This window comes from Rhinolophus ferrumequinum, chromosome 24, assembly GCF_004115265.2.
Source record: "Rhinolophus ferrumequinum isolate MPI-CBG mRhiFer1 chromosome 24, mRhiFer1_v1.p, whole genome shotgun sequence".
Classification (NCBI taxonomy): Eukaryota; Metazoa; Chordata; class Mammalia; order Chiroptera; family Rhinolophidae; genus Rhinolophus; species Rhinolophus ferrumequinum.
Genome location: NC_046307.1, coordinates 22,669,497 through 22,692,525, shown reverse-complemented (window position 1 = coordinate 22,692,525; position 23,029 = coordinate 22,669,497). Strand labels below are relative to the sequence as shown.

The 23,029-nt window shown below is 56.2% G+C and overlaps 1 protein-coding gene across 8 annotated transcripts in view; it reads right to left on the bottom strand.

Annotated features, from left to right (window-relative positions):
• Positions 1–22,648, bottom strand: part of NDST1 (N-deacetylase and N-sulfotransferase 1) — a 57,283-nt gene extending 34,635 nt beyond the window's left edge. Inside the window, exons 1-3 of one of the 8 annotated variants that reach the window (XM_033096348.1) lie at positions 22,428–22,648; positions 3,915–4,002; positions 3,497–3,591 (exon numbers count right to left, since the gene is read on the bottom strand). The gene's annotated coding sequence lies outside the window, so the exon portion shown is untranslated. Of the gene's footprint in view, positions 1–3,496; positions 3,592–3,914; positions 4,003–21,990; positions 22,141–22,405 lie in introns of those variants that run through there. The other 7 variants (XM_033096349.1, XM_033096346.1, XM_033096353.1 and 4 more) reach the window with 7 other exon arrangements.
• Positions 22,649–23,029: the final 381 nt, after the last annotated feature.

The window sequence follows — 23,029 nt, the reverse complement described above, 5'->3', positions numbered from 1 at the left end:
AACAGATTTGGAAATTGAGGCTCAGGAAGGAACTGGCCCAAGGACACATATCAAACTAAAAATCCAGAAAGAGAGGAAGGGTGGTCGGGTTTGGGAGCACACTGGGATCCAGGGACAAGCAGATGACCACTGAGAGGACAGGCATGGCCCTGGGCACTGAAAATGCAGGCCTCTGCAGGTTTTTGTCTCAGGTGTGATGTTGCTGCAGGTGGGTGACTGGAGGAAGATCGCCACAGCCTGGCATGCTCACCCAGCCCAGATTTGATTCCCTGGATCATTCCTGACAATGTCCCCTGAACGTAGTACATGCACACGAATGCACAGGCAAACTCACATGGTGCTGAGATGTCCACATGGTACCATCACAGGCATCTGGACCACAGGCACAAGTACGGGGTGGGGAGCTGAGAGGAAGTGCAGGGAGAGCCCTGCAAGCAGGCTCAAAAGTATGTAAATGGACACTGGGCTTGAGGGAGGAGGGCTGCTTGCGGGCCAGGCTCTGGTAGCCCCACAGGCAAACCCAGGGCCACTCCCCACAGCTGACCCAGCCCCTCCCAGCCTGTCACACCCCCAGCACAGTCATGCTACCACCCACTACCCAGCCACACCTCATAGCTACCCAGCTCCACCAGCCACCCTGCCCCAGCCTGTCCCACCCAGCCCGTATAGATAGCACAGCCTAGAAAATCCTCCACATTTGCTTCCCAGCTGTGCGGGAGTTTCTCCAGTGCAATTACACTCCTGGGAGGCCAGACCAGAAGCAAGTCCCTCCTCTGCTGGAATGTGCTGGGCACCCCATCCCCCACAGCTCTGCAGTGCTGCCTGGCTGGGGGCCAAGCTGCTGTCCATCAGTCACCCTGGAGTCCAGGGCCACCACCAAGGGACTGTCAGCAGTCTGGCCCAGAGTCTCAGGGACACAGAGTGTGCAGTCCACCCTGCAATGAGCACACAGGAACACTGAGGCCCAGGGAGAGAAAAGGAACCCCTAGGGTTGTGCTGGCCAGGACTGCCCCCCCCCCACCTACCTTGGCCCATTTTCTTGTCCATGAAAACCCTGCCCATCCCACTCCAAGGCCAGCCTCAGCCGGGAGTTGGATTTGGCCAGCCTGGATTTCAAAAGTCCTCCAGGAGCTCTCCTGCTCTGCATCCCACCGTGCAATGCCGGATTTGCGCTGCCACACGACAGCTGCTCTGGCAACTAGAACACAGGTCCCCCAATTTCACCAGAAGCTTTCCAAGGCAGAAGTGGTTTCCTACCCGTAGTAGGTGCCCAGGAGCCATGTGCCCTTGTCAATCACCTTCCCTTTTTGAATCTGCTATGAGGTATCTCCAAGCTAAACACATTAATAACATGAACTTCCTTTTATTAGACATGATAAGCTTGCACTGCATGCGATGATTTCACCCTTATGACAGCACCATGACCTACTTTCCATTCACTCTACCAATGAGGAAACTGAGGCCCAGAGGCCATGAGGTGCCACAGTGATCAGGGCTTACGAGGGGATGACCAGAATCGCAGCACAGACCCTTCTAGCTCAGCAGCTCGGGCTCAATCATCCTTCTGGACCACAGGTCCTCCGTGCTCTCCCAGGGCACAGCAGTGCCCCACACATCCCATTCATGGCTCCCTTTGAATGGTGTTCTTTCTGCTTTTGTTTTCACCCATTTTATGTGTATTTTAACATAAAAGCAGCTTCTAAAGATCCTTCTTGGAAGCAGACCCACAAATCATCCATCAATCAACAAGCAAACAAAGCAGAAAGCCCTGATTCACTCCCAGGTTCTCAACCCGGGATTTGTTGTGGGTTCCCCCCTACAGGGGATGCCCAGCAAGAAACCTCAGGAACTTAGACCGGCTTGTTGAGAATCTGTCTTTCTTCCAATGGGCGGGCACTGCTCGAGTTGAGAGTTTACCTTTGCACCAGCTCTGAAGAAAGGGTTTACCGAGTAAACAAACAAGACAGCTTGGGAAAGGGGAAAGGAGCAGGGACCAAGCAGGTCAGGACCAGCTGCCCTCCTGTCCCTGAAGCTCCCAACACAGACCTAGCTGGGCAGGCCCATCACAGGGCATGCTCCTCGTTAGCTCAAGCAGCTTCCCAGAATAGGGCTCTCGCCACCCAACCCCCAAATCCGCCTATGAACATAGTCAAATCCATCTCTGTTTTTCTTAGGCTCAGATCCTAGGCACTTGAAAAGAATAGGATGATATTGCCTTACAAATATCATAACCTCCCTCACTGATAGCAGCCAGCAGTGACTGAGCTTCTGGTAACTCACCAGCCCCACATCCCGGCTGTACTAAGAGCTTTTCCCTTATTACACCCACTCCTCATACCTGAGAAGGTGGTGTCACTGATGTGTGCACATTACAGATGAGGAAACATAGGCTCAGAGAGGGTGAACAACTGACTCAGAGTCACACAGCTGGGCGGAGGTGGAGCTAGGAGAGCCCCAAGCCAGCCTACCTTGGAGCCCATGCTTCTTGTAACCCCTATATGGTCCTGCTGTCCAGCATTCCACACCATTCTTAAGCTAGTTCTGCAGCCCAGACAGTATCCAGAGAGAAGCTTCCTGCAGGTGACCAGCCCCGGCTGCGAAAGGCAGGCTGACCCAGCTTCTCCTGCAACCGGAAAGCCTTCACTGGCACAAGGGGCACCGCAGGTCCCCAGGAAGGCAGGACCTCAGCCAGCAGATCCTCACCTTCCCCTGACCCAGGGGCCTCTGTCATCCCAGGCAGGCTGGCAGGCAGGTACCCCACATGAGAAAGGGGGGCTGCCTCAGTGCTAAGGAAGGGCAAAGAGATACAGGAGTGGGGGTCAGAAACAGGAGATCTCAGATCAGAGCCGACAAGGAGGGCGATGGTGAGCAGCCTGCCTCACGTGTTGCTGCACACCAGGTATTATAGCAAGCACTTCCCCCTGGTGACCTCATTTATTTGTCATGTATTCCTAATGAAGTAGAAACAAGTTTATCATGCTCTGAACTTCTCCCCGGTCTGACACCCCTGCAGAGGAGCCGCAAAACCCCGGTCAGACCCAGCGCCTGCCTTCCCACATGCCCACCCAAGTCGCCAGCTGCCCCCTGAGAGATTCTGAGAAGCAGGCATATTTGGGGGCATCCATTTCACAGATGCAGAAACCAAAATCTACGTGGGCCTGGCGTCCACATCAGCGTCCCAGTGCCTCCAACTCGTTCCCTGTGCGCCTCCGGGCTCGATCCTTCCCATCTCTGAGCCTCTGTTTCCTCAACTGGACAATAAGGGGAGTGGACTAGACCAGACGTTTGTGACCTCCTGGGGTTACAGAACCCTTTGAGAATACAATGAAGGCTGTTAGTGGACTCTACCCCAGACAGGCGCCAAATTCAGGGTGATTGTGACTAGTCCCCAAGTTAAGGACATGGAAACCCTCTAGAGGACCCTCCAGCTGTGGAGCTCAAGGTTTAGATAGGACTGAAGCCACGAATGTAACATCTGAGCACCCGGGGACCTTACCATTCCAACTCTCCCTACGGTCCTGCGGTAAAGCTCTAACTTCAGACCTGTTGGCTTCAGGTAGCTTGGTGGACTTGCAGAGCTGTCAGGAGAAGCTGCAAAAGACAGAGCTCTTCCTTCCCATCCCTCAGCCACAGCCTCCTTCTCCTCCAATCTGCCAGGTCAGCCTGGGGTGGCCCTGGGGGAACACTGGAGGAACCTGCTTCTGGTCCTGAAGGCAGACAGGGTCCCACACCAGGCTCCGGGGCCAGCCTGCCCCCACCTCTGCGCCCCGGGCCCTGCCTGCATGGGTATGAACGTGCATACACTGCATGTACACGTACATGCAGACAGACCTGGGAGGACTGGACAGGAGGGAGAGCCGCAGGGGCTGTGGTCAGAGGCACGGGGAGGCTGGGGAGACAATGCCAAGACCCACCAGAGCTCCAGGCAGCAGCCGCTCAGCAACACTTCACTTCACCGCGTCCTCTCCATGGCTCCACACTCCTCACTTAGCACGGCCGCACCTAATCCCAGAGCCAGGACAAATGGCATTACTGTTGGCCCAGCCCTCTCCCCGGGAGGGAAGGAGAGGAGGTGGCCCTAGGGCACCCTGAGCCACCAACCACATTCTCGGAAGCTTCCAGACCCCACCCCATGTCCTTTATCAGAGGTCAGCAGCCTCTACCTCCTGGATATCAGGAAGAGAATGTCCTGTCTAATTCAGCCCTCCGCCCAGGGATCCCCACAACAGGCAGGGATTCCTGTCTTGGCAGCGTCTTCCACAGAAGAAGAGAAAGCATGTCCCCGACCCTCCTGCTGACGGGCCCCTGGTTCCCCTCAAGATGGCAGCCAGGAGTGGAGGGAACCTCACTGGCAGAAACCATGACCTGGCTCTGGCTGCAGTTCTGCCTGACTTCCCAAGTGATCTAAAGCAAGGCCCTCCCCCACTCCCGGCCTCAGTTTCCCCACCTGTCCTGAGACAAGGAGGAAGAGGGACTTATTGGGGCCAGCTGGTGGTCAAGTCATCTGTGACACTGGCTTTTGGCCCCCGCCCCACTGCAGCCCAGCTGCCAGGCCGTTCCCATTGCCCCGGCTCCTGCCCCCTCCACACCTGCACAGGAGGAAGGAGGGGGACTGTCAGTGTGGAGGGGGCAGAATCCATGCCAGAGTGTCTGGGCTTAGAGCTGAAAAGGGCCTTCCACAGCCCAGAGAGGAGAAGCAACCTGGCCACGGTCACACAGGCGGCTGGAAAAGGGCCAGGCTGGCCTGGGTTCGCTTCTCAGCAGCAAACATGGAGGAGCGTCCACCTGCAAGGGTATTTGCCTTTTTAGAGGATGCCAACAAGAGCACAAGGCAGCTTGCTAAGGGCAGAATGTCAGGCCCCAAGAGCAGCAGGAGAAACGAAAGATGGTATGCCTGTAGGCATGGGGCTGGGGTATGAAGACGGGGGCGACTGTCCCAGGCCCCCTCACGTCACACCATGAGGGTGGCCTAGGATGCTGTCAGCCCCAGATAAATCCGAGGAACCCCTGCAGGGATGAGCATGCAGCCTTGGCCACCGCTTAACAAGTCACCTGAGGCCCAGCCAGCAGGCCCAATGGTGGTGATGGGGAGACTGACCCACTTGGATGCTCCCAGACCAGGCTGCCAGGAAGACACGGAAGCCTTGGGGAAACTGAAAGGCTCCAGGCCCTGTGAACAGAGCGGAGGGAAGCCAGGTGTGCTGGGGGCGATGCAGAGAGAGGGAAAGCTTTGAAGCCCTTGGAGTTGCAGAAGCCCCCTCATCTTCTGGAGGCCTGGAGGGCACCACACGGGGGCCTGCTGAGACCCAAGGTCCATGAGAAAGTAGCCTCGTCCCTCCAGACTCCCTGAGGCTTGTCACTGCCACAGGAGTCCACCGCCAACATGCCTCGGTGGTGAGGGGCTCAATAAGCTTCCACAGAGGCACCGCCGGCGGGGAAGGAAGTGGGAGGTGGGGGCAGTGGGCAGGAGGGCCTCGCTTTCTCTGGAGCACAGACAGCTAGAGAGCAGAGAGCCGGTGGTCTATGGATTGCAGGTTTCTTGGTGAGCCTCGCAGCTGTCCCGGCACCCCACGGATCAGAGAACAGTTCATGGGATCAGGACACCACACTTCTAGTCCTAGACCAGGCTACAGTAAGGCAAGCAAGGCAGCAGGCACGACACTAACCCTCTCAGGTGCTGTTATAGCTGCATGAGGCTGGGCCTGAGTGCCACCTCACAGTGGCACCTGAGGGCGAACTCTCCTTCAAGGTGGCTCTAGGGGCCTCACTAGTGTCACCCTAGTCCCAACCTAATCCCACCTGCAAGTGACTTCAGGCAAGCCCCTCTCACTGTTCCTTTCTGGGTCTTGCTTTGCTCACCTATAAAATGGAAGAGTGCCAGGTGCTCCAAGGGTCCTCCTAACTGTAAGCTAGGCAATTCCGTAGGGAGCATAACCGACCACCACAGCTCATCCCAGAAATGGGCACGATGGCCTCCAACTCCCCATTTCCATAAATCCATCAGTCACTACACTCCAGGCGGAAAACACATTATACAACCTCGACGACGGAACTGGTGCTGGGCCCTTGGCTAAATACTCGGCTCCGCTTCAGCAGGGCCTCATCTTACAAATGTGGAAACTGAGGCTCCTGGAAATGTAGCAACTTGCTCCAGCTCCCGGTTGGGAAGGGCTTAGCTGAGATTCAAACCTGGGTCTGGCTTTAATCCCTGCTTTCCACGGCATCAGCCACAGACCACCCAAAACCCACTCGGGCCTGGAGGATGCCATCAGGTCTTTGCACCTCCCACATCTTTGAATGTCCAGTGCTCAGGCTGATGGGAAAGGCAGGCTGGCGGAGGCCTGCAGCAGGCGGGGATGGGAAGCCTGTGTGGGCGTTGAGCATTTGCAGGCTGACCAGCCTCCAGCCCAGCCAGTGATCCACTGCTGTGGCTACAATGTCCTCATCACCATCAGCACACCACAGCCACCGCCATGCCGTTTTTAAATCACTACACAGATGCAAAGCTTTTTCACAGACGTTGCTTGGGCATCACATGACAACTTTATAGGAACATAACAGGGACTTCTTTCTCAAATGAGGAAAGTGGCGTTCCCAGCGGAGGAGTGACTTCCCAAAAAGCACACGGTGAGACGGTGTTGCAGAGTGAATTTGGAACCCACATCTCCTGCCTCCTGGCCCAGGGCTTTGTCTTCCCTCTATGCCCTTGTCTTTCCAGTGCAATCAGCATTGATGGGCCTTTATATTATAACAACAATGGCCATTGTTGAGAGCTTCACTCTGGGCAGGTATTATACCCAGGACTTCGGATGTTATCTCCTTTAACCATCATACTCTCCTCCTAAATTAAGTATTGCTACTGTTTTCATTTCACACTGAGGCTCAGAAACGTGATGCATCTTGCCCCAGGTCACCAAGCTATGAAGGGGCAGAGTTGGGATTCGAACCGAGGTCAGTCTGGCTCTGGGGGCTGAGCGCAGAACCTCTGTGCTGCACTGCTCCGTCTGGGACTAGAGAGGCCAGGAGACCAGACTCACTCGAATAGTGTGAGTGCCTGGCAGGTTATAGGAAGATAATGATAATAGCAGGACAAACAAAGCTCTTGGAGAGCCCACAAGACGGAGGTTGTTACAAAGGTCCGGGCAGGAAGCCAGGAGTCTGAGCAAGGGACATGGGAACAGAGGGAGGTGACAGATAGGAGGAAGGCGGCCTTGTGAGACCTTGGTCAAGTGCCTTGCTCTCTCTCTCAATTTACCCAGCTGTTGAGAAAAGTCCCTGGAGCCCAGAGCCCCCTCCGTTCCTAAAAATGCTTGGACCCTGGGAAAACAAGCAATGCTCGGTGACAGCCTGGCTGGGAGCCCTGGGGGACTCTAAAATGTCCTTGGCCGTCCTGGCATGACTCAACTGCTGGGAAACGGGCTTGCAAAAGCTCAGGGCCGAACTGGCATGCCTGGGCACCACTGAAGTGTGGGTCCTCAGGAGGCCACATTACGCCTCTGTCAACCTCTCCATGGCTCCACAGCAGCAAGCGCCATCCAGCCTGGACCCAGACCAGGAACCGAGGTCATATCCAAGTGCCCAGTGGAATGCCACTCCACGCCTGCCCTGCCCCTGCCAGCACTGTCCAGAGCCCTACATACAACTCAAGTCCCCTCGACGTCACCTGCCTCTCAATGCCCCTCAGGTCAGCCACTGGGACGGAGAGACAAGGGGTCCTGTAGGAGACCTTAGGGAAAATGACCCATCCTGAGGGACCCGTGCATGGCAGAGGCTACCCACACCAAGTCAGTGAAGACCCTCGGGTGGGGAAGGGTGAGGGAGTCCATCAGGGCCAGCCCTCAGTGGGAGGGACTCAGGGACTTGCCAAGAGGACCCAGCCCAAGTCTCCACACTCACAGCTGTCCTTTCAAACCACATGTGTAACATGCTCCCACTCAATAATCTTCCATGGCTCCTACCACCCACCAGGCAAAGCCCCTTAACCTGACCCACTACACGGGTCTGTTACTAACAACCTGTTAACTGGATGTGGTATGTGCACAGGGCCTTTGCTAAGTGCTTGGTGCACATTTTCTCATTGAACCCTCGCAGTAAGCCCAGGATGTGACGTGGGTACTATGGTTTGCCCATCTTCACAGATGAGAAAATTGAGGCTCAGAGAGATTAGGTCGCCCAGAGTCTCACAGCCAAGAGGTTGTGCCACTGGCAGAGAAAGGATTCACCTCTACACCTAAGCTCCAAGTCAGGAGGCTAAGCACTGTGCTATGCGGCCTCCTGAAGTGCCCCCTGCCACCCTCAGAACCCTGGGCCCGCTCAACACTTCTAGGTACAGGAGGGGAAACCAAGGCGCAGGACCGATCTCTACCCATGTGCCCCTAGCACAGTATAAGCACCAACCTAACACCTCTGACCCGAAATCTCCATTTCTCTCCCCAAGCCGGCTGCCCTGCAACCTTCCCTGGCTTAATAAAGGCCAACACTGTCCTCAGGCCAGAAACCTTGCCACTGACACCCTCTTTCTCTCACACCCCCATCGAATCCATCAGTTCATCCTGCAAAATCAATGCAGAAGCCAACCCCTGGTTGCCTCCCTGACCAACCCCACGCTGAGTTTCTCCCTCATCCACGTGACAGCAGCAGTCTCCTGGTCAGATTCCAGCTTCCCCCTCGTCTCTTCCCCAGGCAACAGCCCACACGATCCCTCTCAAATGGAGGTTGAAACAAATCTGACCTTGGCCCAAGCCCTCAGCAGCTTCCCCTTTACTCAGACTAAATAGTCAAGTCCTCTCGCTGGGTCAGGAGGCCCATGTCCCACCAGGATGGCGCTTAGTCTCGGTGGGTCAGGAGGCCCATGTCCCACCAGGATGGCGCTTAGTCTCGCTGGGTCAGGAGGCCCATGTCCCACCAGGATGGCGCGCGGTCTCGCTGGGTCAGGAGGCCCATGTCCCACCAGGATGGCGCGCGGTCTTCCTGCCCCAGCCACACCAGCCTCGTTGACGTTCCTCAAGCACAGCCCGTACCCTCCTGCCTCAGAGTCTTTGGGATGCTGTTCCCTCTACCTGGAATGTCCTTCCCCAGATAACCCATGGCTCCCCCTCTCCCTTCTGAAGTCTACTTACCAGACTTTCCAAGACCACCGCCCCACACAGCAGAGCCATTCCCTCAAGTCACACTTTTTACCCCCGACTAGCTGTATCGTGCTTGCAGGTACTTCTCACGACCTGACAAACAGCTAGTGCTGAGTTAGTATTTGTTGGTTTGTTGATTCTATCCCGTCCACTAGAAAGTCAGTCCCACGTCCAAAACAGAGACTCGGTCTGTTTTGTTCACTGCTGTGCTCCAGTGCCCGGAACAATAGAGATGCTTTAAAAGGATCATTGCATGAGGGACCACTGCCTTCCTCCTTTGGACACACCTTACAGTTTCTGCAGCCCCCTAAGAGACCTGGGTGACGTGGAAGCCAATTTGGTACCCCACCTGTGCTGGCTGAAACCCAGAGGGTTGTCATATGAACTGTGCCCGGCCAAATCCCCATCCTGTCTTGGGACAATTGACGGCTTAGATCAGAACAGGGCAATTACATCGGTCCCTGTCCGATGCCTCTGCCCACCCTTTTGGCCACTGGAGGAGAACTTCTGGGCCTGACAGCTGGGCCCACACGGCAGCTGCAGCCACCAGCAGGAACACGGAGTGGCCTGTTGCTCTCCTCCCTCCCAGCCCCCCGGAGCTGCTGGTCGGGCATCTGACGAAGGCTGACCCATGCTCCCAGCAAGAGGAGGTGGAGAAGGGAGGCCCAGTGCCACGCCTGCCCTTTTCCTGTTGTCAGCAGGACCATCAGAAGGAAGCTTTGTTCTCCGAATAAAGAGTGTGAAGCCCAGTGCCAGGCGGAAATGGGCACAGAGGCAGCTGGCCCATCGGCAACAGTTTACAGGAAAAAAAGGAGGGGGGAATGGATGTTGTTTGAGGGGTAATTTGCAACCCAAGTGGTTTCATGCCTCCAGGGCAGCTGTGAGGATGGTGGCTTCACTATTCCAGGCCCTAGCCTCGAGGTCATCACAGACAATCAGATGATTATCCCAGCTGAGTGATCCGGGCACTGACCCTGCGAGGGGGGGCGGGGAACAAAGGCGTGTGGCCTTGCCTGGGAGTCAGAAGACCTGGAGTCCAGGCCCGACTTCCCATGTACTCATAGGTGACGTTGGGAAGGTCCCTTCCTCTATGTACCTCAGTTTACCCATCTGTAAACGGCTTGTCCAGGCCTGCACTTGAAGCCTCAGCCTACCTGCCACAGAATCACATAACACAGTGTCCCTCGGCCTGTGGCCAGGTCACGAGCCCGCCCAAGCCAGTCCTCCACCCTCCCCGGGCTCAGGCCCTCCCTGCGGGGCCTGAGGGACCCAGTCACCAGGGACCCAGTCCATGCCCACTCTGATCCAGGCTCTCAGCCTGCCTCCTCCCCTGACATCAGGTGATTCTTCTCCTGAGCTGGTGCCTGAAGACGCTGAAATCCTCCTCAGCCTGGCCAGGGTGGGGCCAGGAGTGGGGTCCTCACTCCACCCAGACACTGGCGCCTGCCCCATCCCCTCTTTCGTGGCTCACAAGGAACTTTCAGCCACAACCATCGCGAAGAGCCCAGCATGTTAGTGCAGGGGTGAAGGAGGAGCCCAGAGAGGGAAAGGGGCACATAGATGTCACAGAGTACAACTGCCACCCAGGGGTCCTCCCTAGCAGCCCTGGGGGTCCTCAAAGCGTGTCTACGGACCCTCCTGTCTGAAAGGCGAGGGAGACTGTTCCCAAAACTGAAGCGATCAAAGACAGGGAACAGAAATCTATATGCATTTTTTTAGAAGCTTCCCAGGTTTTTCTTGTACCCAGAGCAATTGCAGCCTTTCAACTAAGACCTCTTCCAGGAGGAGATGTCTTAGCTGGCCTCAGGGGATGGTTAGGATTTCAATAAAAAGAGTGAAATAAACCTTAGCTGGACAGACAGCTGGATAAAGGAGCTAATGGATAAAGCACTACTCTAGAAGGAGAACAAAGCAGAGAAAGGCCCCAAGGAGAGGAAGCCCAGTCTAGCAAACACCTGAAATGACCCTCTCGTCCCTGTCCCCCATCCCCGCAGGATGCAGAGGTCTGGACTCGATGTCCTCTGAAGGCTGCTGATCCCCTCCTCCCTTCTCCCTGAGCACTCCTCCAATTCCTCTGGGACAGTGAACCGTGGGGACAGTTGCAGGTGAAATGTTCCTCTCCTTGGTCGTATTGCAGCATGGGGACACTTTCAGTGACTGTTTATCCGCAGCTTAAGAAGGTGTCTGGGTCAGTGGCTAAGCAGCCACAGCTTATGTGGGAGAGGATTCAAGGGCCACAGGGCAGGCAGATCCAGAGCCTCTATTAAACGGAACCTTCACAGCAGGCGGGGAGCTCCACTGCCACCCCTTCGTTCATAAAGGAAGCACTTATTATCCTCCTGCTGTATACACGGCCCTGAGCCTGAGCACAGTGCTTTAAGGGATGCAGAGACAAGTCAGTCCCTCACCCTGCACCACCCTCAAAGAGCCTACAGAGCAGACAGAAGAGGTACCACACTACAACGCAGGAGAGAAAGCATTCCCTGCCATCAGAGTAGGGTTGCAAACTCATGCCTAGAGGGCCAGAAAGACCATATGCAAAGTGGTGGGTGGGGTTGGGGCAAAGTGGAGGATGTGTGCTTCATCTCTAGTAGCGACCACTGGAGAATGGAAGCTCAAAGTTTTCTGATCTTCCAATTTTTGAAGTAAAGCCAGAAATAGGAATATTTATGTAAAATCTCCTGTAGGCAACTTTTGGCACGGGCCAAGCAAAATGTGCCTGTGGGGCGGATGTGGCCTGCCAGTTTGTGGCCTCTGTTTGCTTAAAAGGGACAGAGAACATGCTGTGGAACTCAGCAGAGGCTGATTTCCCTCCAGCTGTGATACCAGGGAAGGCTTCCTGGAAGAGGAGGCCTTAGTGCTGGGCTGAAAGGATGGGGAGAGCACGCCTGGGGAGGGAGTCCTGGGGAGGGGGTGGGTGTACTTGCTGGAACAAGCCCCCCACCTCCTGCCTATGACCTGCCTTTCCTCCTATAAAGGAATCCCTGTCTCTGTCCCCAAAGCAGGCACAAAGGCTCAGCTCTGTCTGTCCCCATGAGGGGCCACCTGCCCAGCAAACCTCCGGACTAAATCAATTGGTGGCAGAATAGCACAGGTTCGATTTCATCCCCAGAGCTTGAAGAACAGGTCAGTTAATGCAACAGCTCCATTGGGGGAAGGGAGAGGAAGAGACAATGGAGACAAAAAAAAAAAAAAAAATGAGGCTGAGAACCGTGTCTTGCCTGGCCAGGCCTGGCTGGTTACATAACCCTGCTTCAGGACAAAGGCAGGGGGGAGGGAGGGGGTTGGGGCTAGGGAATCCCAGAATGCAGAGGAGTTCCCCCTCCCTCCCACCCACCCCACTCTCCAACCTTGTTCAACAGAGAGTCCTGGAAAGCCCACCACAGAGTGCAGAGCTGGATGGGGAGACCAAGACCCCAGGACAAGACACTTAACAGGATCACACCGCAAATTAACAGAGAGCTGGAACTGAGAATGATAGCAAACTTTTACCAAGCGATTGCTTTGTACCAGGCACTGGGATAAGTTCTTTACGTGCATTATCTTATTTAAAGGCCTATCACACCGTGAGATAACTATTCGTATTCTTCCCGTTGTATAACTGGGGAACTGAAGCAGACACAGTAACTCACAAGTCACGCAGCTCACAAGTGACAGTACCGGCTTAGGATCCATCCGTGGCCTCTGAGACCACACTCTGAACCTGCACTACCCGCAGGCTCCTTTCTCCTAGGACCACACTGCCTCTTCACCGGCCTTCTCTCAAGCCTGTGGTGCAGGATGCAGCCCCGCCCTCTTGTCAGCACTGCCGGGGACGCTGAGTCCCCTGACAACCTGATGAAACCTGTGGACTCCTGTCTGCAGAAAAAGACTGCACAGAAATGCCTCCAAAATGTTGCATATGATTTCGGGGACTTACAGATCCCTGCATTGATGAGAATGGATGGGTAAAGATCGTAGGATACATAGGATCAAGAGATAGAAGGTGGCAGAGGAGAGGGACTTCCCCAATCCCTCTGGTCCCCCTCATATCGGTAAACTTGGAGCCCAAACGCATCGCCGCTTAAGTCCACAGGCCTGAGCATGAATTAGGCTCAGGGCCTAGTCATCCCTTCAGGGCTGGGAGAACAGAATGAATCACGACATACAATAACCCTCGCCTCGGCACCCACTGGGTATGACTCACAGATCCCAGCTGCTGGGCAGAAGGCGCACAGCTGGGCCCCAGCATCTGGACAGGGGTGGCATCACCATGCAAACCATCCCAGCCTCCTCCCAACCATGCAAGTCACCATCCAGTGGGCCCAGCTCACTCCAGACCAGACCTGGCCTTGTCCCGAACCCAGCAGCTCAGAGTGTTTCCCAGGGGGACCCCTCCACAGCTCCTGTCCAACCTCCATGCCAGCTGGGCCCCCGGGAGTGGTAAGTCAAGCCAACAGCCCCTTGCAAGGCACTGGAAGACCCACACTCTAGTCCCAAGTCTTCTGCTGCCTCACTGTGCAACCTCAAGCAGGCACCTCCCTCCTCGGAGGGCCTCAGTTCCACCAACTGTAAAATGGGGAGACTACCCGATCAAGTCCTTCCTAGCCCCAAAGGCCTGAGTCAAGAGACACAACAGCATCTGACAAACTTTGAGGGGCCCTGGGATCCTGCTTCAGGAAGTTACATAAACATCCTTCAGAAAAACAAAAGTCAAACCTAAAGACTTTACTTTTTTTTTTTTTTTTTTTAAGGATATCAAGAAGACTTTTTTGTAGTCCAACTTCCCCCATCCTACTTCCATTGTTCTAAATATCCTCTCAGGACCTAGAAAATACATTTGGTTTCCGTCTGGGGTTTGGGCTTCTTGGCATTCTTCCCCTTGGAAGCTGCCCCACCCCTCCTTGGCAGCTTTCTCCCCAGCACACACCCATCTCTGCCCCCCAGCACTGCTCTGGGCCAGCCTGAGGGCTCCAGCTACCCAGCCTGCCAAAGGTGAGGGGCGGCCGTTTGCGGGAAACAAAGCCTTCCCTGGTCAGAACAGAGACAGCTCTGGGATCTGGTCTCCACTGTCAGTGTGTGGGCCTGTGCGGGCAAGTCCCTGGTCCTCCCCAGCTCTCGGTTTCCCACTGAGAAATATAGGGGAACGCTGCGTCAGGAAAGCCCTTGGGCTCCTGGGCAGTACCTCGGGGACACTGAGGCAGAAAAGAACAGCAGGGTAGACAGTGGGCTCCGATCCTGACCTCCATCCCTCGTGCTAGAACTAGAGGAGACCCCCCCCCCTTTCTCTCTCTGATTGTACCTCTTGCCCTCTTTGTGGGACCTGGAACGTAGCACTGATTCTCTCTGTGCCTCGAGTGGCCCATCCATAAGACAAGGAGAGTAACAGCCACTGCAGTAAAAGCCCGAACTTGGAGGCTCGAGCCCTAACCACCACAACACAGTCCCGGCACTGCCCCCGTCCACAGCCGTCTTCACGCATTAGAGAAAATGTACGTTTCTGCACCTTTAGAAAGCCAGTCTCAGTTGTGCCTGCTACACAAACACTCCAGGACAACCCCCCGCTGCCCTTTTCCAATGAGATCGTGCTTCTGGTCCCACCTGTAGAATCCGACAGAATTCCTAGATCGATCACCTTCGGGCTGGATGGCCTCAGTAGTTTCACCTGTACATGGGGACAATACTAGTGCCTCCTTTACAGGACTATTCTGGGGAGGACCCAGAAGTGTCCAACAAGCGTCTGGAAGCTCGCAGTAAGTGGGAGTGGCAGTTATAGCATCATCATCATTAAAGTTATCGATGCTTAAAACCACTGGGCTGATGACCGCTAAGGCCCCTTCGCCCTCTCAGACGACATTTGACCACTGTAATCACCCACCCATGCACCCCCACACCCAGAACATGCCCTTTTCTGAAGCAGGACCCCAGCGCTGGCCCCAGCCCCAGAACGCAGCTGGCTTGCTCCTGGCACCCATCCTTGTCACCTATCCAGCCCCCCCAGCACCTGATACTGCCTCCCTCGAGTGGCCCCCGCACTGTCTCCTGTAATCCGGTTGCGGTTCTATTGAACCCCATCACTGTATCACAAGATACAGTGATACAGCTTTCCCTGGGGTTAGAAAGCTGTTACGAGATGGTGGCTCCTTGAAGATAGGATGGAGACAAACTGGGCTTTCCTCTGGCTCCCCCACATTTGCTGGATGTCTGGATACGCTGACAGCCCAAGGAGAGAAGCATCAATTTTTTTTTTTAATTATGCGTACCTAACCGAGTGTTTCTCAAACTTAAGCATGCATTGACATTACCTGGAGGGCTTCTTAAAACAGACTGCTAGCTCCCATTCCCCTACCAAACCCCTACCCCGCCGTTTCTGACTCAGTGTATCTGGGGTGGGACTACTTCACCTACAGGGGAATCAGGAAGAGCTTCCGTGAATAGGTGATGCTGACACTCCTGTAAAAGCAGGAGCTGCCCAGGTGTCAGGAGCTGCCCAGGTGTCAGGAGAGGAGGAAGGGATCCGGGCAGAGTGTGCAGCGTGAGTGAAGGCCCGGCGATGACGACATTCCTTTCTCCTCACCTGGCCTCTGCCTGGGCAAGTAGGGTAAACCAGAGGTGGCTGCCGCTGCGCAACGACTATAGCAAACCTCTGCCGACTGCCACCCTGGTCCTGCCTGGACAGGCCAATCCTTGGCCGGCCTGGGGGTGATGGGAATCCACGCCCTGCCTCGTGAAGCCAGACCTCAGGTCTGAAGGAGGCCAGAGTCCTCACCACATGCCAGCCACGTGAGTGCCGGGACGCTGCTCCACACCTCCGGACACAGCCCCTCCCTCTTGGATACCTCTGATGAAGCTTCCTCATTTCTGGTGCTTCATCCGGCCACAGCAGCACCTCAGAAATCAGGAGACCCCTCTTCCCCCGAGTCTGAACCTCTCTGGGCAAAGCTGTACACCTCGCCGAGCCTCAGTTACCCCATCTGCTAAAAGGGGATGAGACGGTACCTATCTCCATCTGCTGTTGGGAGGGTGAGAGGCACGGCTGAGTCAGTAACATCACCGACTGTAACAATTGCCAAGGAGCTTGTCGTGAAGCACCTTCCCTGCACTACGTTCTAAATGCTATGAGATGGGGACAGTTATGATCCTCTTTGTACAGATGAAGAAACTAAACAGCTTGCCCCAGGTCCCCCAAGTAGGAAGTGGCTCAGCAGGGATTTGAACCCAGACGATCTGGCTCCAGAGCCTGCCTCCCAGCCTCTGCTCTGTGTCCTAGACACCTACCCCAAGCCCTGGCCCAGGTCACTTCTCCCTGCCATCATCGTCTCCTACCTCCCAGGGCACAGGGAGGCTGGCCAGGAAGCCTCTGGAGGATCCAGGCCACAGTGCACACAGTCTGGGCCTTGGGTCCCTGGTCGTGAGGGCAGCCACAGGGCCTGCCAGCCACGCCATCTTATCTGGCACATGTTTTAGATACCGCCCAACATGGCCACCAGGCTGGGCCTACAGAACTTGAGCACCTTAACCTTGATGAAAGAAGGGAAGAGGAAAAACAGGTGTAACAACGAGAGGAAATCCTGCCAGGCTTCCTGGATAAGACCAGCAGCTCCCGCACCCCATGCCAATTGCCCTATCTCTCGGCCTCAGTTTCATCATCTGAACAAGCCTTCTGAGGCCATTAGACAGGAAGTTCAGGAACTCAAACTCCCCAGAGTCTTCTTCCCTCCATCTCTGAAAGGACAGATCACCTCCCAGGCACAAACAACAATAATACCCATGGTACCCAGTAAGAGTTCCTGCTTACTGGGCTCTTACGATGATCTACTCAACCTCCCTAGCAAAACAGGAGTCTTACTCTCTTCCTTTGTCAGTTGAGGAAATCGGTGCCCAGAGAGAGTTAGGGAACTTGCTCTAGATCCCACAGCCAACGGTGGCAGAGCTGAGATTTGAACCCAGGACTTTTGACTCTACTCTGCAATGTTGCCTACCTCCACTGGTGCAAAAATGGGCCACACGCAGCCCCTGTTTCTGGGGCACAGATTCTGGGGGAGATGAGAAACATGCTTAAGAAACCAAAATTCAAAGTCAGGTGTGTGACGGGCCCGTGAGGGGGCCAGATAATAGGCCCTGCACACAGAACGCAGGGAGTAGGCAACCCCAGAGGAATTAGGAGAGACACTGAAGCTGGGCACTGGCGGGGCGGGGGAGAGGACTTGGGGGCAGGTGAGGGGAGGTCACTGGGATGCAGCATCCTTGCCCTGAGCAGCTGTGGAGGCAGGAAGGGATGGGACGCCCACAGGGAGGGAAAAGTGGCAGGCTCTGTTTGACGGCTGAGGGGAAATAGAAACGGGCCCTGCAGTCACATAGCCAGCCACTTTCCATACCTTGCTCTCCAAAAAACAAAGGTTCACTCATGTTTTAAAATTAGATCACTCCAATCCGCATTAAGAAATAAAACAGGCAGGAATCAAAAGGGCCAGGAACAACTTAACACACACTCTCTTCCATATAGATAAGAGCTTCGTCACCTCTGTGACTCCCTTGGTGACAGACTAGCTCTAGCCCTGAGGCCACAGTCCCAGGCATTCAGGCCCACTCCTTTTACCAAGCTCTAAACCTCTAAGCGAAAGCTGATGGACAGAGCTTTGTACCAGCCCCGCAGGCGGGAGAAAGCACCTTTGCTGGTGGACCCCAACACCGGGACACCCTGCTTTAACCTCTACTTTGGGGAAGGAAGGGGATAACCCTGCCCGCCCACTCATCCCACCCCTCCCACTCCTCACTTTTAAACCCACCAGCCCTTTCCTCCAACCCCTACTGACTCAGCCTGATTCATGAGTCAGCCTTATTTCCTCCTATTTGAGGAAAGAGAGGCTGAACCCATTTCACAGACTGGGAAATGGAAGGAGAAGGCTCCAGTCCTCTGTCAAACCATAGCTCCCAGCAACCCAGGTTCTGGTGGCTGATCCAGACATGCCAAGGGGCCCCTCGAAGGTCAGCTGGGCTGAGTGTAGTCCATGGGGCAAGGACACTCCCAGGCGGACCCCGACATGTAAGGGGAACTTCCCAAGATGTACAAGAAGGGGCAGTTCCAAAAAGCTATGAGAAAAACAGGGTGGAAATGGGCCAAGCACCACCACCCCCACACACCGAATGCTGAGATTCTAGGGTAAAATGGGAACTGAAACAGTTCACCCAGGCCTGCCCCTCCTGGCACAGGCCCTCTGCACCCTCTCCAACTGTCCAGCCTTTTTGCACACCTTCAGTAATGGGGCCCTTGCTTCCTGGCCAAGCAGTTTATTCCCATTAGCGCCCCTGTAACCCTTGGTGCTGTCTCTGCCCTCAAAAGCCACACAGGACATGACTATGCCCTCTGCCTATAGAGAGCCCTGCAGGGACTTGAAAGTAGCGACACTGCCACTTAAGGGTCCTTCCCCAAATCTTAGACCACCTGGGATGACCTTGATTCCCCAAGGCAGCTACCAAGTCCTGCAGCCCCTCTCTTCCTCCCTTTCAGTGCCATGGCCTGAGTCAGACTCGGGTCAGCTCTCTGCTGGAGCTCAGTGAGCATCATCTCTGGGCTGCTTTCAACCCAGCCCGCCTTGCCACCATCTTTGGCCAAATGACCTGCGCAGAGCAACCCCATAGGGCAGAAACAGTATGGGCCTGCGTTCAAATACAGCTCTGGAAGTGACTTGAGCACTCTGAGCCTCCATTTCCCCATCTGAAAATGGGGCGGGGGTGGGGTTACCAGCACCAGCAGCTACTTTGCAGGGGTATTGTACGATTTCAATGGAGCGTCTGTGAGAAGCCTGGCACAAGGCACAGTAACAGGCATCGACTCAATGAGCTGCTTACAACCCTCTGTCCTCTCCACTGGCTGCAGGATAAAATCCAAACTCCTGAGCAGATACGGCGAGCTCCCCACAACCGATCTTGTCTCCCCCTGCCCCCCCTTACCACAGCCTGCAGCCACACCAACACTTCCTCCCCCAGGAAACCCTGCCGCCATTAACAACCGACATTACTAACCGAGGCGCTTTCCCCTCCCCCGACCTTCCAAAGCCCGTCTATCACTGATCACATCCTGCCTCTTCCCGATCACTTGATCCACATTTCCCTCCCCCATCAGATCAGCAGCCTCTCCAGTCAGAAGCCAGCAGCATCTTTAGCCCATGTCGTGTACACATCACCCCTGTCCACAGACATTTTCCATACATAGTTAACAAATTACCCTAACGTTCCATTTCAAGTAAAGAATGTCCAAGTCCTCAAAACACTCCGGATATTTCAAGCCATACCCCAAAGCAAATTCTACACCAGCAGAAGTCTGCCCAGTCTCTAGGGACCTTCGGGCCTGGCTTTGGTCCCTAAGTATGGAAGATGGGTCAAGCAGGTCCACAGCCCAGGACCAAGAGAGACCAGGGCCCATTTCTAAGCTTCTCAGATGTAGACTTTCTCAGGTGGCCTGTAGGCCAACCCGCAACCTATGATTTCATACTCTCGACTTCCACTTGTGATTGTAAAACTGTTCTTGCATACCCCTTGTTGACAGGAGGCTCACTACCCATCTTGTCTTGCTTTCTGGCTCCTTCCCTTCACCTGTTGATGCTCCCTGAGGCCTCCCCCCTACTCTGATCATGATGACAGGGACAGTATGACCACATGCCAAGGGTCATCCCCATCCCTCAGCACCCCTTTCTGCCTTCTGGCCCCTCTACTCATTCCCCCACACTCCTGAGTCCCCTCAAAGTCCAGCTAGTAGTGGAATTTCCACTCATATTCCTACAAGCTGAAAGTGAACTGTCAGCGCATGAGGCCCCTATTCCCAGGCTCAGGAAAAGCCTTCAGACCCTGCAAATCCCAGGTGCAGGGCTGGAACAGCCCTCAGAGCAGTTAGAGCAGCAACGCACGAACTTTCCTCTCCCAAGTACGTACTTCCTTCATTCATTATCTACTCCACTGCATTGTTTTAAGATGGGATTTATGAGCAAATAATTTGCTCTCTATTTCTTAAAAAAAATTACTCAAAGCCCCCAATGAAAGCTTGATCAACAGCCATGAGATGGTACCTCCACGAAGAGACTGGGCCAGCACAGGGCACCCACGGCATTGCAAGTCTGGCCCACCCCACATTCACTCGCAGGGTATTTACGGAGAACCCATAGTGTGCTCTAGGTTCAGAAACCTACACACACATGCATTTTCCATCAGGATTCTGCAGTCCTGATGCTGGCTCCAAGTCCACCCCCCATTAGGCTCCTCAAGGGGCTGGGGCACCTAGAGCCACCTGTAAGTTTAGCACAGAGGACCCTGCTGAGGAGTCACACAGGAGGACACCTGAGAGAGCAATCCCGTGGCCTTAAATCTCTCATCACCCCAAGGGCTCTGCTTCTGTGCCCTACCTCTGCCCCCTGCTGATCTGAAAGTGACCTGGTCGAATGGAGATGAAAGGCACTGTCCTCCCCTGGGTGCTGGGGAGAGGTCTGTTGACAAAGCCACCAGCTGTCCCTAGCTGAAGCCAGGGAGACGGGCTCCTCCCTGTACCACCCGCACTGGGAGAGCGTTCCTGCCATGGGCCCAGCCAGCAACAGAAATTGGACCATCACAGAGCTCCAGGCCCAGGCTCCAACCGATGTCCCCTCCTGCTCCAGCCTCCCACAACAAGAGCCAGTGCACAAGACGTCACTGGCACCAGTGCCAGGCAGGAGCATCCCTTGGGGGTAAGGGGACTGGGGAGAGGAGGCAGGTGTCCTCATAATTTCAACTGAACATGAAACTGTGAGCTCAGTCATAGCAGGATCTGGTAGAGTCCTGTTATGTTAGCTGAAACTTACGCTGGGGGAGGGAGTCAAATCCACTTCCCACTTGCGTGACCTTTGCTATTCTTTGCCTCAGTTTCCCCCTCTGTAAAATGTGGTTAACAGTAACGTTGAAGAATTAAATGAAATCGTATACGTAAAGCAGTTAGCTCAGTGCCTGGCCCATAGTAAACATGCAATAAATACTTGCTGAATACAAACATGCCACTGTTTACTGAAGTCCCACGGGTTCTCATTTCATCCTTATTCTGGCAGATACTATATTTTGCCCATTCCACAGGTGAGGAAACTGAGGCTAGAAGGTAAGAAATCAGTCCAAGGTCAGCCGGCTGGAAAGTGACAGACACCCAGGTCAGTCTGAACCTCAGATCAGGAGCCAATACTGCCCCAGGCCATTCCCTATGCTTTTTTTGGGGGGTGGAGGGCGTAGCAGCACTAGGGCATGAAGGGAGCTGGGGTTCTGTATCCCCTGGCCCTGGCATAGCTCCTGGCTGACCCAGGTGTTTGAATCTGGGAAAGAGGCCAGTCCCCGGATTCCCAGCCTGTCCCAGACCCAGGAGTCCATGGGCGCCCCCTCCTCACCCTGTCCCAGGGTGTTAAAGGGCAGCGTTCAAAGCAGGGGCTTCTGGCTCCCGAGAACCTGAGGGAGGAGGGGAGCTATAGGCCAGGCCGCTCTCAGCCGGGAGAAAACCGGTCCGGCTGCCTTACCCTACCCGAAGCGGGGACCGGCCTCTAACCCCCTCCCTCGCCAGACAAAAGTTTCCCCTGTTCGGGAGTAGGGGAGGGGGAGGGGGCATTCCTCGTGAGTGACATTATCCGTGACCTACAGCTGCCGCGCTGCCCTCGCCCGCACCCCGGCCTGCCCCCGGCCCCCGCGCGGTCCCCCACCCCTTTGTCCTCCCACCCCTAGCGCGGGGCCCGGCAGACTCTACTCGCCCGCCCGGCGCCCGCCCGCACCAAACTTGCGCCGGCGGCCGCTTGGGCCCCGCGCGGCCTGCACGCCGGGCTCGGGCCCCGCCGGCTGCGCGACAGGGGACTGGCCGGCCTCGGCCCTCCCAGCCTCTTACCTGCCACGGATGGGGCGCCACGCGGGGGAGGGGGCGCTCCCAGCGCGCCGCCGGACGCCTGGGTCCCTTAGCGGTGCGTGCGCCGCTGGGCTCTGGCCGGGACCCGGGTTAACCCTTTCGCGGTCGCCACCCGCCGCTCCCACCCCTGCACCGCGCCACCGCCTCCACCGCCGCCCGCTCCGCCTCCGGCTCGCTCTCCTCCCCCGTCCCCTCCCTCCCGGTGCCCAGCCCCCAGTCCCGGCGGCCCCCGGTACTGCCCTGGGGCAGCTCGCAGGCTCCCCCTCCTCCCGCGGCCGCGAGGCAGGGGTCTCCTTGAAGACTGGAAGTTGGGGCGCGCTGCTTCGCACCCTGCGGGCCCGCGGAGCACAAAGGGGCGAATCCGCGGGCGGAGGGTCCCCAACCCATCTCCCCTTACCCCTTCTGGCTCCGGCGCCTACCTCCCTGAATCGCGGCCGTGGGAGCAGGGCTCGATCCCGTGATGAAGCGTGGGTGCCAGCCGGAGATCGGCTCCGGAGGCCCGGGCGGCAGTCCGGAGTGAGGCGAGCGCCCCGGGGCGGGGGCCGGGGCGGGACCCCGAGCTGCTATCGGGGTTGGATTTCTCGGCTTCCACCCGGATTCTCCCTCGGCTCTCCCGGCCGATTCGGTGCTGCTCTGCGACCACGTGACGCGGAGCTGCCTTTGACCCCGGTCTCTGAGCGGGTAGGGGGCGGGGGCCAGAAGGGGTGTCAGATGCAGGACCCACGAGGGCCCGGGGCGGCTGCCTGGCGTCTCGGGGGCGTTGACCCCCGGAAACAAAGCCCGGGGGAAACCAACAAGTTATTCGGGGTCAAAGAAGGAACAGCGCTGGGGGTCGGAGAGGCTGTGGAGAGAACCAAGGAGACAAAGACCCGCGCCCGCCGCGCCTCCAAGGGCTCTGGGAGCGCCCTGGCCCGGTCCAGGGGGCCTCCTGGCTCCGCAGCCACTGGGCTGATGACAACCCTCCAGGGCCTCGTCGGACGGCTCCCCAACGTCCAGGTCTCTGCTGGAATGACCTGTCGTG